Source organism: Orycteropus afer, unplaced genomic scaffold (genome assembly GCF_000298275.1).
Source record: "Orycteropus afer afer isolate SDZICR_OR568_19922 unplaced genomic scaffold, OryAfe1.0 scaffold00009, whole genome shotgun sequence".
In the NCBI taxonomy this organism is placed as follows: domain Eukaryota; kingdom Metazoa; phylum Chordata; class Mammalia; order Tubulidentata; family Orycteropodidae; genus Orycteropus; species Orycteropus afer.
The window spans coordinates 23,095,207-23,114,721 of NW_006921596.1; positions in this window are offsets into that span (position 1 = coordinate 23,095,207).

Genomic DNA, 19,515 nt, shown 5'->3' on the forward strand with positions numbered 1-19,515 from the left:
CAAAGGAGAGTAGCTAAAGCAAATGGAAGAAATTACAAGACAAAGGAGCTGAACAGGAGATTTTAAATAGCAGCTCAAGAAAATAAAGTCAATTATAATGAAATGTGCAAAGACCCAGAGTTAGAAAACCAAAAGGGAAGAACACACTCAGCATTTCTCAAGCTGAAAGAACTGAGGGGAAAAAAATCAAGTCCTGAAGTGCACTATTAAAAGATTCCATGGGCAAAATATTGAATGATGCAGGAAACATCAGAAGATGGAAGGAATGGACAGAGTCACTGTAAGAAAAAGAATTGGTCAATGTTCATCCATTTCAGGAGGTGGCATATGATCAAGAATCAGTGGTATGGAAGGAAGAAGTCAAAGCTACACTGAAGGAATTGGTGAAAAACAAGGTTCCAGGAATTGACAGAATAGCTATTGAGATGTTTCAACAAATGGATGCCATGCTGGAAGCACTCACTCATCTATGCCAAGAAATTTGGAAGACAATTACCTTGCCAACTGATTGTAAGAGATCCGTATTTGTACCCATTCCAATGAAGGGTGATCCCACAGAATGTGGAAATTATCAAACAATATCATTAATATCCCATGCAAGTAAAATCATAAGAAGGTAATTAAAATATGGTTGCAGCAGTATATTGACAGGAAACTTCCAGAAATGCAAGCTGGATTCAGTAGAGGATGCAGAATTAGGGATATCATTGCTGGCATCAGATGGATCTTGGCTGAAAACAGAGAATACCAGGTAGAAGTTTCTTTATGTTTTGTTAACTATGCAAAGACGTTTGACTGTGTGGATCATAACAAATCATGGATACCATTGAGAAGAACGGGAGTTCCAGAACGCTTCATTGTACTCATGAGGAACCTGCACATAGACCAGGAGGCTGTCATTCGAACAGAACGAGGGGATGTTGCATGGTTTTTAAATCAGGAAGGGAGTTGCCAAGGTTGTGTCCTTTCTTCATGCTTGTTCAATCTGTACGCTGAGCAAATAATCCAAGAAGCTGGACTATAGGAAGCAGAGTGTGGCATTAGGATTGAAGGAAGACTCATTAACCACCTGCAATATGCAGATGACACAGGCTTGCTTGCTGAAAGTGAAGATGACTTGAAGCACTTACTGATGGAGATTAAAGACCGCAGTCTGCAGTATGAATTACACCTCAACCAAAAGAAAACAAAAAGCCTCACAACTGGAGCAGTAAACAGCATCACAATGAATGGGGAAAAGATTGAAGTTGCCAAAGATTTCATATTATTTGGATCCACAATCAACACCAGTGGAAGCAGGAGTCAAGAAGTTAGATGACGTAGCGCACTGGGTAAATTTGGTGCAAAAAACCTATTTAAAGAGCTAAAGAGCAAAGTTGTCTCTTTGAAAACTAATGTGTACCTAATCCAGCCATGGTGTTTTCACTCACCTCCTATGTATATGAAAGCTGAACAATGAATAAGGAAGGCCGAAGAACAGTTGAAGCTTTTGAGTTGTGGTGTTAGTGAAGAATACTGAAAGTACCATGGACTGCAAGAAATAACAAATCTGTCCTGGAGGAAGTGCAGCCAGAATGCTCCGTGGAAGCAAGAATGGTCAGGCTTTTTCTCACCTACTTTGAGCATGTTGTCAGCATGGACCAGTCCCTGGAGAGGGATATGAGGCTTGGTAAAGTGGAGGGTCAGTGAAGAAGGCCCTCAACAAGATGCATTGACACAGTGGCTGCAACAATGGGCTCATTTACAGCAGGGATTGTGACCCTGGCACGGGATTGGGCAGTGTTTCATTCTATTGTCCTTAGGGTCGCTGTGAGTCAGAGATGATTCAACGCTGCATAACAACAACAACAACATGGCTGTAGTAGAAAATTGTTTCAACACACACACAGAAATTAGAGAACCTGTAGCCAAGTTTATGAAGATGGCATAGGACCGGGCAGTGTTCTGTTCTGTAGTACATAAGGTCACTGTGAGTCAGAACCAACTCAATAGCAGCAGATGACAACAACAACGTGTTATTTAGAGATACATATTCATCAAAGAAGACAAAGAAGAGAGCTACCGTGACTTTTAATTTGAGCTATGAAGGATACTCTATATTGAGTAGAATATTTTATTTGAAGAATGTTCGTTCTTGGAGGTAATATTTTTCATATATGTGGAGGTGATGATCAAGTAGACATTTGTTGAGATGCTATTGGCTAGATCATAGTGCTTCCCAATATGAGAAAAAAAAAATTACCAATTTTACAAAAGGTGATCTTTAATGGTACATAGATTGATTTGTAAACCAGTAAGTTAGGCATTTGTTACTTTCTCTTTTTGACAAGTAATACTGGATTTTTAAATTTATTCTAGTAATATCAAGTTTCATTTTCAAATGTATGCTAGTAAAAAGTCAAAGCAATAAATAAAATATGATGATTATGTAATATAATCATAAATAAAATAGGATGATGCAGAACTAGGCAGTGCTTCATTCTGTTGTCCATAGAGTTGCTGTGTGTCAGAACTGACTCGGTCAACCCTAACCACAGTAATACAACAGGTAGTTTGGATCAGCCTGTTAAAAATCAAATTAAAACTTATAGGATATAACTTTTGATGCATGCTATAACTTTTGTGGTTCTAAATTGATCTTAAAAATAAAAAAAAACTGCAATGCTTAAAACCCTAGTCATTTTTTAGGTAAGATTCCAGTGATAATAACCATTTTAAGCTCATTTGATTTTCCAGTTAATCCCTTATTTTCTAAACCTTTGCATTTGAATGGCTAATACACACATTAGGGAAATTCATCCAGGGTCTTGCAAATTTAACTCATATTCAGTAAGAAGGAAAATCTTTTTTTTGTCCCAAGAGTTTCTTGTTGTCTAATTATTTCTATGGGTGTTCTGGTTCCCTAGTGCTACTCTGACAAGAATATAGCACCAATGGGATGGCCTTAACAAACAGGAGGTTATTCTCTGACACTTCAGGAGGCTTTAAGTCCAAGTTCAAAGTGCCAGGCTCTAGGGGCTGGGTGAAAGCCCTTCAACCTTGGGGTTCAGCTCTGCCTCCTCCTCCCAGCCCACAGAAGCTAGAGGCTTTTCTTCACTCAAGACAGCTGCTAGCTACTGAGGCTGAAAAACTCATAGTTGACAAGTGAAAAGACACAACCCCGATGTTACCGAACCACACTGCAGGTCATTAATTTAAGTCTGTTGTAAGTCCCAAGGTCAGCAGAGCATGGCAGGCTGCTGAACAACGACACAGCTACATGCAGGGTCCAAGCGTACCATAAACTAGAGACCATTCCCAAAGCTGCTCCTGATATACAAGAAGCAGACCACATCCCAAAGGCAGCTACTCACCTGCTTGTGGTAGATCCCACGATGGAGCTGATTGCCAGTCTCATCATGGGGAATAACTACCACCAGCCACTCAGCCAGGCCCAGCCAAGTTGACATACAAATTCAACTCCCACAAAGGGTTATCTCTGCCTAGCCATACAATTATTCTTTGAGTAGGCTGCATGTATATGACAGGCTGTTTGTGTGTGTGTATCTCTGTGTGTGTATGTATATGTGAAAAGAAACAGTCAGGTGGCAGTTGTCATAGCAACAAGGCATTGTTTCCTAAAGAGTAAAGTAAATAAGCACTTTTCACATAACACTCTCAATTGTCTTGACACTGTGACATTTTCCCCTAAGGCAAACCCTTAAATCAATAAAAGGCTTCAGTATTAGGGAAGGGAGTTTGTGATTTATGCACTTTGAGATATAACCCCCATAAAACCACTGGATACTTCCAGAGAAGGGAATTGAGTGGTTAGATATACCTCTGCTTTCTAACCTCTGAAGAAAAGCTTCAAATAAATGAGGTGGAGAAGGTCACATTGGCTCATTCATCCCCTCTTTGATATTTTCATGGATCGTTATATGGATATTTTGGCCAGTGCTACAGAATAGCCCATATAACTACACTATGAAATGGGTCTTAGAGAGTGTCATCCCATTTAAAACCAAGAAAAGCTTTAGGATTAAAGATAAATAAATGTTGGATCTGGAAAGGATCTCAAATATCACCTAAGCTAGACTTTGCCCTATTTATTTTCTTATCATTTAGATATTTTCATGATTATATCTTTATTTTATACACTATAACATATCTATTTATTTTAGGATTTACTTTTTCTTTCTACAGAAATATATATAAATGGGAAATGTTTTCTCATTCACAAAATGGAAAAGCTATGTCACTTTCATAAATAGAAAATAACCTTACACATATTTTACATTGAACTAAAATAACATTATAAAAGCTGTAGGCAAATAGTGCTGTGCCTAAGGCTTGATAAGGAGCCTTTGTGGTGCAGGCTGCTAAGGAGAAGACTTGGTAATTGAGAAGTTCAGCTCAAAGGAGAAGAGCTTCACTGAGATGAATTGACACAGGAGCTGCACCAGTGGGCTTAAGCACAGCAAGCGTTGCGAGGATGGTGAAGGATCGAGCGGTGTTTGGTTCTGTTGCGCACACGGTGGCTATGTGTTGGAGCCAACTCAATGGCACCTTAAAACAAAAGTACCAAAGTCCTTGGCCTAATGTCTGCTTCATTCTGGGTGCCAATCTGGGTTGCTCCATCTTCCTTCCGCAGAGCAGCTGGTAGGTCTGAACCACTCACCTTCTGGTTAGCATCTAAATGCATTATCCACTATACCACCAGAGCTCTGTAATCAAAAGGTAGCTACTATTGTTTAAAATACTATTCTTTTCTCCTTTGAATCATTAAAAAAAAAAAAAAAAAAAAAAACACCTCACTGCCGTCGAGTTGCATCTGACTCATAGCGACCCCTCCTTGGGTTTTTGAGGCGGTATCTCTACAGAAGTAGATTGCACCATCTTCCTTCCAAGAAGCAGCTGGTGGGTTTGAACCGACAGCCTTCTGGTTAGCAGTCAAGTGCCTTAGGCACTACGCTACCAGAGCTCCCTTTAAATCATAAGCTACCTAAATTATCAAAACATGAAGGTGTAGATAATGCCACCAAACCTAAACAACAAAGACAGATTGCATCATTTTCCCCAAATTCCACATAAATCAGTACACAGGGCCTTTTCCTTCTTTAGTTTCCTTGTCAATATAGCATGCATTTAATGTAATTCTGGTATTTTTCCCTAGAAGGTTTATGCGGTTTCAAAACACGATCATTCCTTTCTCCAAAGTGTTTTGCTAATGAGTTAATAGAATAATATGTGTGATATGTGTGCTGATCAGCTAGTTATTTGAACTTTGCTGCCTCTTTTTATTTTTTCAATGACTAATTGCTATTTAGGCACTCAAGAGTATTTTCTAGGGAGTTTAACTAACTGTTGTAAATTAAACTATGAGGTCATGTCCTCTTAATTGAAGTGGAAGTGCAAATAATTGACCTTAAACTTAAATACCTCACATTCAAGTAAGGGCATCCTGTCTGGCAACCCTGGGATGGGAAGTAAGAAAAATACAGCCCTCAATCAGTATACAGGTTACTAGCAACTTGGCAAAGGCATGTGAGAAATAAATATACAAACACTAGCCACACTGAATGTTTTCATTTTATTTCTCCATATAAAATAGCACAACTTTGCTCTCCATAATAATGTTATATAATATTAAGACATTCATCTACTTATTTATTTCTCTTTTATGAGCAAATAATAATTGGTGACAACTTTCTAATATGCATTTCATAATCATTTGCCTTCACAAAATTCCAAAGTTTTGCTGAAAGCATGTTTTAAGTCTGTGGGCAGGGAACTTTCAATTAAAAGTAACATTAAGAAGTATAATTGTAGTAACAACTTATCTATTTTGGTTACTCAGAAAGGTTGTATGGGTAGCTCTGAAAAATGTCTGTTTAAATAGCAGTGTTGGGTTCCTAAAGTGCTTAATAAACAACTGGATTGATAGTTGCTCATTAAACTACTCTTAATTTTTAATTGACTCTTTCAGCTTCTATTAAACATGCGCATCTCCTAAACTCTTACGAGTTTCCAGAGCATTTTTTCCTTTGCTGGTTTTTCCTCTCTTCCTTCCTCCTTCCCTCTCTTTCTGTCTATCTGCCTTCCTTTCTTTGCTTCCTTTCCTTTCTTTTTTCTCTTTTCAATTAACTTAAAAATGCAACTCAAAACTTTGTTCATGATCAAGTTTCTACCCCATAATCTCTTTGTTACTGGTATGCAATGAGATAAGTACTTAAATTCAGAGTGAATTTTTAGAAACTTTTATAACAACTTGATATTGCTGTTATATCCAAAAAAGTAATCACTGAAAAGCAAAAGACCAAAACCCCTTCATCGAGTAGATTCCAACTCATTCTGACCCTAAAGGTCAGAGCTGAACTGCCCTGTAGGTTTTCTAGAGCTGCAAATCTTTATGGAAGCAAACTGCCTTGTCTTACTCCCATGGAGCGACTGATGGGTTCCAGCTACTGATATTTTGGTTAGCAGCCAAATGCCTTAAGTACTTCATCACCAGAGTTGTTTTGTTGCACTGAACGGGGTATATATAGCAGTTTGGTTTTGAATGACACAGTGGTACCAGTTGGGTATTAGTTCTGTGCATTTGGACCATGTAAGGTATGTTATAAGTTGGAGTGAGAAGAAAAACTTGCTAGTCCACATAGTTCATGAAGCATTGGCCTAATAAGCCTACTGTCTTAAGTACTCACAAAGATTGAATCATCAGAAGTTCTGCATTCTAGTTTCATCTTTGTCTTTTCTCTCTTAGGATCATGGACAAGGTAATCAATTCATTTGGTCTTATTCTCTTAGGTCTACTTCTGGGATTTAAATTTCCACTGCAAAAAGTCAAGAAGACTATGATTTTCATTAGATTTTTGTCTGACTGTTTCACATGCATACTTTATATATACCTTTTTATTCACAATGAACATACTGTTTTGTATTTACCCTTTTTCACTTGGTCCCTACACGTCAGTATTTTTCATGCATTTGCTGTGGTCTTCATACATGTGCTTTCCAATGACCAAGTAACATTCTATTATATTAATATGTAATTTACAATTGTTGGATACAATTGTTGGATTAATATGTAATTTACAATTGTTGGCATATTCAGCTTTCAGAATTAAAATGATACTCAAACCAAACTCTCCATACATAAAACTTTGTCCTTTGGGGTGATTATTTGCTTTCCTTTTTGTTTGTTTGACATTTCAAAATTTAGAAATAAATAATATATTCTGGTATAATATTCACAACATAAAATTTGGAATTTAAAGTGTACAATTCAGTGGTCCCTTGTATATTTAAGTTATATAACCTTCACCTTTATTTCACTGCAGAGCCTTTCATCACCCCCCAAATGTGATATTTTCAGTTGTGTGGGGTATGTACAACTAGATGTGGAATAGCTGGGCCATGTGATAACTCCATGTTTAACATTTTCAGGAGCTATCAAACTATTTTCCAAAATGGCTGTACCGTTTTGCATTCCCACCAGCATTGTGTATGATGGTTCCAATTTCTCCGTATTTTCACCAACACTTTTTATTGACTGCCATTTCATTTTAGCCATGCTGGTGGCTGTGAAGTGGTATCCCATTGTGTACTTAAGTTGCACTTCTCTAACGACTAATGATGTTGAGCATCTTCTTATGTGCTTCGGGCCATTTTTATTTCTTCTTGAGGAAATATCGGTTCAGATCTTTTATCCCTTTATTAATTGAGGTTTTTGTATTTTTATTGTTGAAATTTAATAGCTCTATATGTATTCAAGGAGCTCTGATGGCGTAGTGCCTAAGGCATTTGACTGCTAACCAGAAGGCTGGCAGTTCAAACCCACCAGCTACTCCTCAGAAGGAAGGTTGGGCGATCTACTTCTGTAGTGATACTGTCTCAGAAACCCAAGGAGGGGTCGCTATGAGTTGGATCCGACTCAGTGGCAGTGAGTTTGTTTTTCTTTTGTAAGAATATTATTTGCAAATATTTCTTCAATTCTGTGGATTATTTGTTCATAATTAAGATTTTGTCTAACTCAGATCATGGAAGATTCACTCTTACGATTTCTTCAAAGAGGCTGATAACTAGCTCTTACATTTAGGTCTAGGATCCACTTGGAGCAGATTTTTGCATGTAATTTGAGGTAGGGCTCCAACTTTGCACACTTTCAGATTCTCATTTACCCACTTTAAGGCAGGGTGGTGAAGGAATTAAAACTTTATCCTCTGGAGATCTACCCCCCCCCCATTTTCTGTGTCATCTTGACAAACTCACCTCACCTCTCTAAATTTCCTCATCTCTGTGTTGTTAACTTTTACTTAGGATTGTTGCGCTGATAGCCGCAATAAACCAATTTAAAGTTTTTAATCACAGTTTCTGATAAATAATAATCACTCAAAAATCTCTAGATACAGAATAAACACTGTCATTTATTAATTGTTTTGAGAATCTTTAGGAATATTCCATAAGCAGACTTCCACATCTCTTGCCTCTTTATCAGCTTTGCTGCTGCTTTCTCAGTCACCACACTTACACATAAAAAAATAATTGTAGTATTTTGTGGATACTTTTCTTTTTCCTTTGGGCTGTAAAGTGTAGATTATGTTGAATTCGTCTCTGAACCATCAGAGACAAGTATAGGTCTCTGCAGACACCAGTTGGTGATTTTCATTTTTTTCAATAAGCAGAGTATATACTAAAAAGAGGGGCCTGGTGATGCAAGGGTTAAATACTCAGTTGCCAACCCAAAGTTGGCAGTTCAGACCCGCCCAGTGGCTCTTCAAGAGAAAGAGCTATTATCTGTTCCTGTAAAGATTACAGCCTAGAATGCCATCTAGGCGGTTCTGCTCTGTCACCTGAGGTTATTAAGAGTTGAAATCAGTTTGATGGCATCTAACAGCAACAACATACCAAAACGAATGGAAGTGGACATCAAGCTATTCTCATCCTACGTACTTTTCCTATAAAAAACATTTGAGTTCTGTCACGAGGGATATTTTTACACCAATTTTACTGTCTTAACCTTGGAAATGGAAGACTTTCATTGCCTAAATCTTGACTAGGGATGCTTCAAATTTGCTCTTGAGTTTAAATATGCATGAGATGGGTGGCTCTACTATATTGTTGTTGTTGTTGTTATGTGCCATCGAGTCAAACCCGACTCATAGCGACCCCTCCTTGGGTTTCCGAGGCAGTATCACTACGGAAGTAGGATTGCCCAACCTTCCTTCTATATTAGGGGTATGGATATTGATAGTGCTTTAGCTTTCTTGAGGCAGAAGGGAGAATCAAGATCAAAATATCTATATGGGTATGGTTGCAAAGAAACCAAAAATAAGGTCTATGGACTTGTCAGTTTGAAACAGTTTTCTGAAAGTCAAGTAAAAAAATAAATACTGAACTAGATGGTCAAATTGGCTGGCATCTAGGGAAGTAAAAAATGATTTATTTTATAAAAGAGGCATTTTCCTTCATTTGCTGAGAGCATTTATGGTGTGATATCTTGAGATATATGGTTTAGAAAAAATGAGGATCTAAGTCTGCCACTGCTATTTTAAAACATATTTGATGTGCTTGCTGGGTTAATAGCAGCATATAATAATGACTTCTAATGAATACTATCATCTACCTCTTTATCTGTGAAATATTTATCTATAAATGTGTTTACTGTGGTTAACAAATATTTGTATTTAGAGATGCTTTCCTGATAGTATACTATTTATTGATTGCATTTTCCTGTGGAGAATTTAAATCACAGATTCAGTGAAGGAGAGTGTCTTTCAAAAGCTCTTGTTTTTCTTCAGTAATTTTGTATTCTATTTCACTAATTTTAAGATCTTTTATTTCCATTATAGCTCATGCCTTATTTTGTCATATATAATTGAAAATCGTATCATATAATATGTGTAGAAGCCATTGGGGCTGTTTACAAATTTTGTAGTTCTTTTCCCCTCTGTACGCATGGTAGAATATACTTCCTCATTCTTTCTGATGTTAGACATGACCATGTGACTTAGTTTGACCAATGAAATGTGAGGTAAGTAATGTCTTCTTTCCTCCTTCCTTCCCTTCCCACCTTGCTTCTTTCTTTCCTTCTTTTTTCTGTTTCCTTTCCTCTTTGCCTCCATTTCCTTTATTTTTTCCTCCTGTCCTTCTTTCATTTCCTGCCTTTCTTCTCTTCTACAAAAATTCCAAAGGGAAAAAATATATCATCTGCTCTCATTCAGCTGGGTGGAAGACTTAAGATAAATGGAAAAATAATGATCTCCTTTGTGAAGTTGTAAGAATGTTATGTTGTTATGTTATTGTGAAAAATAAGAGAGGGTAAAGGGAATAAAGTGGTGGCAAGAGACCTGAGAGAAGTGAGAATCCAAGCTACATAGATATCTACAGGCGTGTTTCAAAGAAAAGGAAATAATGATGCTGGTATATGCAAGTTAGTTCCAGGAGCAGTGGGCAGCAGTATGACTGAAGCAGAGTGGAAGAGTGGGAGCATGGCAGGTGATGAGATTAGGAAGGCAGGAAATGATGGGTTAGTTGTCAAGAGCCTGGTATAATCCTGATGGCACCATCTTTCAGGGTCTGGGTAGAGTCTCAGTTTTTTGTGCTTCTGGTAGGATCCTCTAAGTGGGGCTGAATCACCATTGCACCCATGATTAAGAAACTGTGTGGATTTTCCTTTGTGGAGTCAAGACCAGCAGAAGCATGGTCTTACTAAGGACATGCTGAGATTGAGTTTCTGTCAAGTCCACAGAGAAAAGCCTTGGATGATATTACTACACGTGCTTTTCCCCATCACCTAAATTAAGATAATCATTTCAAATTTGCACAAAGAGAAACAATTACTAAGCTTTATCAATCAGTTCTACATCCACTCTGAAGTCATCTGAATTCTTTCCATTCTATCATCATCATATTTGAAACTACTGTAATTAGTCACTTAAAGTATAGCTGTAGCCACTGAAATAACCTTGTACTCAATTTTACTCCTTTTGAATGAATTGTTTGCAGATATAATGATGAGATGGGTGGTTTAGAAATTTTAAATTACTTAAAATCCTCAATGGCTTCCCATATCAGTTCTATAAATAAGAAATTAGAAAATTTATTATGGGAAAGTTTTGATATGGATATTACTGTCCCCCCCCACACACACACACACACACCATGGTCCCAGTACTGTTAACTCAAGACTTAGACTGTACTGGCATTCCTTTTGTTGTTCCTCCATCCTAGCTCTTCTTTTGGATGGTAAGAACAACACTTGACTAATCCTAGATAGGTGGCTGTGGTGGACTTGACTGACTCTTGGCAATCTTATTTGCAGCAGAAGGAAGCTTTGTCCAGCCTTGTGTCACCCTCACCATCACCAGCATGTGTGAGCCCATCATGGCTGCCGTTGTGCCAGTTCTTCTCACTGAGGGTTTCCCTTGCTACGTCACCAAGCATGATGCCTACCTCCAGACACTGATCCCTCCTGGTGATGTGTCCAAGCAAGCAAGTCAGACAGATCCATAAGGTTTTCAATGACTAATTTTCAGAAGTAGATCACCAGGCATTACTTCCTAGTCTGTCTTAGTCTGGAATCGCCTTTAAAACTTGTCTACTCTGCTAGTATTTGAAATACAAATGGCATAGTCTCCAGCACCACTCAAGCCATCGTAGTACACTGACCTAACAGGCAGGTAGAGGGTATCCTAATTCTCCTTTAGATTCCCCAGAATATCTTCTCTACCACCCACACAACTAGGTTTTGTGTCTATCTGATAATTTCCTCTGTCATAATGCTTTTTATACTTCTTTGTAATTGTCTCTTTTGCCTAATTTTTTTTTTTTTTTCCCCCTACTAGACTGGAAGCTCATTGTGCACCAGGAACTCATCATGTTCAAAGGCTAGGACAAATCTTGGCATATGGGTCACTCAATAAGTGTTGGTTGATATGATGGCAGTCATTAATGGTGTGGAAATAAATTAGTTCAGAGTTGATCCTGTCATTTGACTTTATTGACTCTTTATACTCTGATGCCTGTTGAACAGGAAATGGCAAGAATTCCTGGCTAAAAAAGTATGCAGTTGAATTTTTATTTTTCTCTGTGGATTTATGCCAAAGAGCTCAGGAGAGAGCCATGATTTCATACAACAGAAATGAAGAACTGAAAATGAACTTCAACCCAAGATAATAAGCTAACACCTTGTTAAACTGTCAGAAATATTTTTTCAATCTTTTTTTTTTTTTTCTTCTTCTTTAGTGTATCACCACAATATTTTCTATTGAAGGAAATCTTTAGGGTATTTAGTTAATAGTCCCACAGCCCCATGGCAGCTTTCCTTCCTTAGTTGGAACTAAATTTCTAAATTTAGAGCAAAAGAGGGCTATTATATAGAAGAATATTTCCATTTCAGAAAAAAATAAAAAGACCTTGTTACTTCAGAGTAATAGGAAATAGAAATAAGATTTTGGCAAATCATTTTAAAAAGTAAGCTTTTGGAGATTTTCCTGGGAGACTTTAATTATGCTTAAACTATATTTCCAAAGACAATGTCTCCTTCAGATAAATAACTCCTGAGACATCAGCACATCATAGTCAATAAGCCCAGTACAACATTATCCTGTGAGGGTGATAGTATATTGTGTATAAATTTTCAGATTTAATCTGTTTGATAGATTATTTATCTGTGTGACTTCCCAGAGGAGTTCTTTCCTTCAGAAGATTAACTCTAAAAGCATTGTTGACAACAGCCCTCACAATGGATATACGACTCTATGTTTTATTATGTGAAAGTTACACAAATTTGGAAAAATTTGTCAATTACGTAAATTGATTATGATAATGCTTTTTAATTCACTTACCAAAAAAATCAGTGAAAAACTTCCACTTATTGTGCCTTAGGGACTGGGCAGCTCTGTCTTTTTCCTGTGCTTACTGCTTCCAGGTTTCGTCATTTACTTCGGTTGCCCTGAGCCGTGGCATCCCTTGTTCATTTACACTAGGATTTTGGACTCTTGTCAGGGCTCAAATGAAGGAAAGGTCAGCCTCACTAATAGTGCTAAAAATTCACGTTATCTTTAATCTCCCAACAGTCCTGTCCCGAGCCTTTGCCTTCACAGATTATATATTTCTAAAATGGCTGCTGTTCATTACGTTTTGCAGGAAAAGGTAAATGCTTATTTACACAGTTCTTGAATTTTCACTGCACTGTATTCTGAGTGTTCTTTCATCTCCTTTGTACTCTGATGAAAGAGTCATTTTAACTCTGCTCTTTTGGCCATGAACAATAGTTTCCCAGTTGACTTTTAAGCTTAAGCTTTGGGCAGAAATACAGCAATGGTGCCACTTCCTGTGAAACACCGGCCGTTTCCTGTGTAAGCATACCGCTTTCCCGGTAATATCATTAAAGAATTCCCACTCGCTGAACTATGACCGTGCCCAAGAATTTTATTTAATCATTTCATGCCCAGCACTGTGTGAACTGCCCTTCTCCTAGCTTTTGTTAAGAAAGCTTGGGAGGCATATCATACACATATCTGATTAAATTGGGGGAGGGAGGAGAAAAGGTCAAACCATGTGTGCACGTAAATGGAATGACTTCCTTTAAAATTATTGAATACAATTTACTTACAGTGCTTCAAACCTCCAAAATACATCCAACTTGACTTTTATTTATTTATTTAAAACAAAATGGTGTGATCCTTACCCTTATATCCACTTAGGCTATGTTGAAGGATTTTATACTTATATTTGTTCTCATTTTGCTTTATTTTCTACCCTTACCTTAATTTTAAAAATTTAATGGAAGAAGTAATAAACGTGTATGATGCCACTTACTGATTTCCTGGAATAGATATTGTACTTGGCAATTTATATGCATTAAATATCACATACACCTAGTCTTCATGAATGTCTGAACAAACAAACAAAAAATATATTAAAACAACTGCCATCAAGTTGATTCTGACTCATAGCGACCCCCTATTGGGTTCCCAGGGAGCTCTGGGGGCGTGGTCATGCCTAAGGCATTTGACTGTTAACCAGAAGGTTGGCGGTTCAAATCCACCAGCTACTCCTTGAAAGGAAGGTTGGGCAATCTACTGCCATAGAGATACCACCTCGGAAACCCAAAGAGGGGTCGCTATGAGTTGGAGACGACTCGACAGCACATAACAACAACATTGGGTTTCCAAAGTGGTAAATCTTTATGGAAGTAGATTGCTCCATCTTCCTTCCACAGAACGGCTAGTAGGTTTGAACCACCAACCTTCTGGTTAGCAGTCAAAAGCCTTAGGCACTATGCCACCAGAGCTTCTCACAAAAGTCTATAAGATTGAAATTATGATCTTAGTTTTTATAGTTGAAAAAGCTGATGCTAAGAGAGAATAAGTTACTTTACCAAGAGTACCCAAGTACCAAGTGACAAAATGGTTTTAAACCTATGATTAGTTGACTTTAGAACCCCGATTCTTCCTAAAATATCCTTTGTCAATTGCACTACATAAAATTTAGATCTCTGATTTTGATGATAATGTGTGAATGAAGCTATGAGGAATTCTCATCAAAATACTGCCACTCCTAGACATATCACTAATCAATTTTGTACCTGAGGTTCTGTTACATAATCTAATTTTTCTGTAGACTCACTTTTATAAAAGTAAAAGGGGAAAAATTATATATATATATATATATATATATATATATATATATATATAAAACCATGATGAGAAAATAAAAATGAAGTATCACGTATTAGATACTGTGCTAGCACTTCATATACTATAAATGTTCAGTGAAAGAGAACTGTTAGTAACACAATGTTAGCCATTCAGCAATCACTAATAAGTACCTACAGAGTTCTGAACAACATGTTAGGTATTGAGGATATAAAGATGAGTAATGCAAGACCCTGTCCTCAAGGAAATTAAAGTACAGTGAAGAGATAATGCATCTTCTGTTTATGTCAGTAATATATATTGTCAGAGTGATTTGTTGAATTATCCCTGGAACCATAATAGCTAAGTTTTATAACAGAGGACTCTGGAGATAAAAGTTTAGGGTAGCTTCTGGTATCAAAAGAGGAACTTACAAAAGAAAAGAATGTAGAGGATTTAATTCCTGGTCTTTCTCATCTTTGTTAAGACTTTCAGTAGCTTAGTCAATAATGTTTACTTTGTTCATAGGAGACCTTCTTGGTGGATGGACCACCAGCCCTTAGAGAGGACCTGACTAATGCTGCTTACATTTTAAACTTGTGGTGCATCCTCACTCCCCCTATCTGCAGTTCTGAGTGAGTCTACAGACGCTCTGAGTGCAGTTCAGTATCCAGTAACCAATCATACATATCACCACTTCTAAGTGAGCAAGGGTTCGCAGGGAGGTGTACATCTTCCAGTCTACATGCCCTCTTGAAAAGTGTCTCTTTGTATCTGGTGATAAATGCTAGTCCTTTTTTGTATGTGTGTTGCCAAAACAAGCTTGTTACCTACTTTTTTATTTGTTAGTTTATTTGTTTTGATCTGTAGATAGAAAAACAACGTGTAGTATCCATAGAACCCAAAGTAAGAGATTTGCATTTTCATCAATTTATTTTCTTTTTGTATTTTTTTAAAAATATATTTTATTGAAATATAATTTATGTACAGTGACATGGGTCAATACAATTTTTTTTGCAGTGTTCTCTTCCTTCCCCTCCCACCCCACATAACCAACAAAGTTTCCTTCCATATATAAACCTTTCCTTGACTTTTTTCAGTAATGAACTAATATTATATTTAAGACCATAGTAAACTATGTAATTCTAGGTTTTGTTTGTTTGTTTGTTAAAGTTTTATGTTCAACACAGTCAGAGAAGCTGGACTAGATGAAGTCCAGCATCAGGAAAGGAAGAAGATTCATTAACAACCTGCTATATGGAAATAGTACAACCTTGTTTGCTGAAAGTAAAGAGGATTTGAAGCACTTACTGATGAAGATCAAAGACTAAAGCCTTCAGTGTGAATTACACCTCAACATAAAGAAAACAAAAATCTTCACAATTGGACCAGTAAGTAACATCATGTTAAACAGAGATTGAAGTTGTCAAGGGTTTCATTTTAATTGAATCCACAATTAATTCTCTGGAAGCCACAGTCAAGAAACAAATGAGGTATTGCATTGGACAAATCTGCTGCAAAAGACCTCTTTAAAGTGTTAAAAAGCAAAGCTGTCACCTTGAGCACTGAAATTTGCCTGCCTCAAGCCATGGTATTTTCAGTACTTTACACATATGCAAAAGCTGGACATTGAATAAAGAAGACTGAAGAATTGATGCATTTGAATTATGTTGATGGTGAAGAATATTGAATGTACTGCAGACTGCCAGAAGAATGAACAAATCTTTCTTGGAAGAAGTACAGCCAGAATGCTCCTTAGCAATGAGGGTGGTGAGACTTCATCTCATGTACTTTGGCTATGTTATCAGGAAGGACCAGTTCTTGGAGAAAGATGTCATGCTTGGTAAAGTAGAGGGTCAGTGAAAAAGAGGAAGACCTTCATCAAGCTCGATTGACAGTGGCTGCCCCAATGGGCTCAAACACAGCAACAATGGTGAGGATGATGCAGGACCAGGCAATGTTTCGTTCTTTCATACAAGGGGTACATGTACTATGTGTAGGAATTGACTTGATGGCACCTAACAACAACAGGAAGATGAGGCAATCTACTTCCATAGTAATACTGCCTCAGAAACCCAAGGAGGGGTTGCCATGAGTCAGGTCCGACTCGATGGCACATAACAACAACAACAACAAATTTTAATTAAATTGAATGCATTAGAAAATACCCTTTTACCAAGCATAAAATATTTATGTAAATTTACCAAAAATTAAGTGAAGTAATTATGCTACTAATCATATAAAAATGCTTGTAGTTGAAAGTAACTTTTACTCCTTGGTCCCTCATTGAACATCCATCCATTAACATTTATTGACTTTGTCAGCCATTGCAAGAGGCTATGTTAAAGCAGCAAAAGCACATGTATTTTTTCAACTCAGATTTCCAAGATTATTTCACTAATTTTTGCATTTAAACTCCAAATTCAAAACTTTCTAAAGGACAGAGAAATAATGTACTATCTACAGTCTGAGAATGTAGAAAATAAAATGTATAATGGGGAGTTATACTTTGCACTTAACATATTCAGTGACAAAGCCTCCATCTCAAGTATGACTAAATATTAATAATTCTCAATCTAGAGAGAAAATCAAAGAAGCAAACAATTCTATTATGCAAATAGCAGTAATTTATTGTGCAGTTAGAAAATAACAATCTCTAAAAATAAATGTTCGTAACAAACTATCTCATGCATATAAGTAAATCAACAATTCCATATTCCTGTGAAGCTTGTGACAGATCTAAAACACAGCTAAAATTTACTGTCAAAAACTTATTTGTTTGATTTTGTGTTTGCTTTAAGTTCATATTTTTATTAAAATAATGTAAACATCTGAGATTTCAGTAGTATGTATTTTCTTCATTCATAAAGCTGATTCTGAAAACTGGACTTCTAGTTTTCAGGGAAACCAGTACATTTCATAGAGTTAAAAAGAACAATAGATAGTGTTTAGACTCAGAAATTCTTCCATATTGGTATTAATTGAACTTTTTATTTATCAGGATTTACATGAGCACTATAAATATAACATGGAGTAAAAACATACATAATCTCATGAAGCTATAGTCTACTGGCAAAACCAGACTTTAATCAAGTAATTATATATATGAAAGTAAACTCAGTTGTAAATTCTATGAAGGTGAAAAATATGAAGATACAAGTGGTGGCTTTGCCTTAGGGAAGTTAATGAAGGCTTATTTGAGGGTTGGTTTGATTCTGAGGAGAAGTGATAAAGAGTGTTGACGCTTCCCTAAAAAAAGATCAATAAAGGGAGGGTTTTCAGGAATAGTGGCATGAGTATCTGCCTTCTAGAGGGCACTCAATTAAAAAAAAAAAAAAAGGAAAAAAAACAAACCTGTTGGCATTGAGTAGATTATGACTCATGGAAATCCCACAAGTGACAGAGCAGGGCTGCTTCATAAGGTTTTCTTGGCTATAATCTAATGGGAGCGGATCATCAGGCCTTTCTTCCAAGGCACTGCTGCGTCGACTCAAACCACCAACCTTTCAGTTACTAGTCAAGCGCAAACCATTTGCTCCACCCAGAGACCTTAAAGAACACTCAAGCGTGTATGCATTAACTCTGAGAATGGAAATCTGTGAGCAAATTTTCAGTGACGATCACTTCTGTGTCTCCAAGTCTTAGAACACCATACCTTCAGAAAGATTTTTCTCTCTCTGGGAGTGACGCCTATGTTTTTGTTGAGCTTTCTAAAGGTAGAGCACTATCTACCTTGAGTGCTATTTCAGTATCTAAAACTAAATAAGACTGATGTATAAAGATCATGATGATTGGATCAGGCAACAGAAGAATGATACATGGTTAAGCTGGAATTTAGTATGACAAAGAGAACTTTAAGGACTAACCTGAAAATACTTTGTGAGAGGATAAGACAAGCTGAACAATTATTCTCAGCTTTCACTGCAGATAAAATGAAATAATTGAAAATTACAGCATTTTTATTTAAGGAAGAATATAACAGTATGCATTACCAAGGCACATAGGCAGCGCCTAGAATTAATTAAGAGTATTTGTTCAGAATGGAAAGAATCTTATCTTTATGAACTATTCTTCTTTTCTCGTCATTTTTGTTTAATGGCCCCAGATTCAGTATGGCTCAGGTTCAAAACAATAGTCACTGAATATGAGGTGACTATGTTTAATAAGGGGCCAAACCATAACAATTCTACCTCAGTACTCAATACTATCACTCATATTCCACCATAACTACCTAATCCAGGTCAGTAATACAACTCACCTAGAGTATTTTACTTGACTCTGAAGTGGTCTGCTAGAGCTCTTACTCTCACTGTGGCCATCCATTTTGCACACTGTAACCAATGTTCTCTCCTTAAAGCACATCTCTACCCATGAGGTATGTGGTACATACATATAATGGAATACTATTCAACCATGAAAAATAATGATGAGTCTGTGAAACATAACATGGATGAATCTGGAAGACAAAATGCTAAGTGAAATGAGTCGAGCACATGAGGCCAAATGCATTATTCCTCTTTTGTAAGACAAGAATAGATAAGGAAAGAGACCAATGTTCATTGATGGTTACTGGAGAAGGAAGAGGAGAAAGGGGGGAAATTAACCATTATACAGTACAGAATAGTTATTTTTCATGATGAGAAAGTAGCAACATATGTGGATGTAGGGAATACAGCCCACCAAGGTAAAAGCAAGTGTTTGGATGGGTATATAGGCAAATGGATGTATAGGCAGATACAGATGTATTTAGAGGAGAACAGATAGAATTGGCTATAAAAACACCAAACTCACTTCTTTTCTTTTTTTTTTTTTATTAGGATTTGGGTGAAGATTTACAGAGCAAATTCACTTTTCATACAGCAGTTCACATATACTTTGTCTCATGTCATTG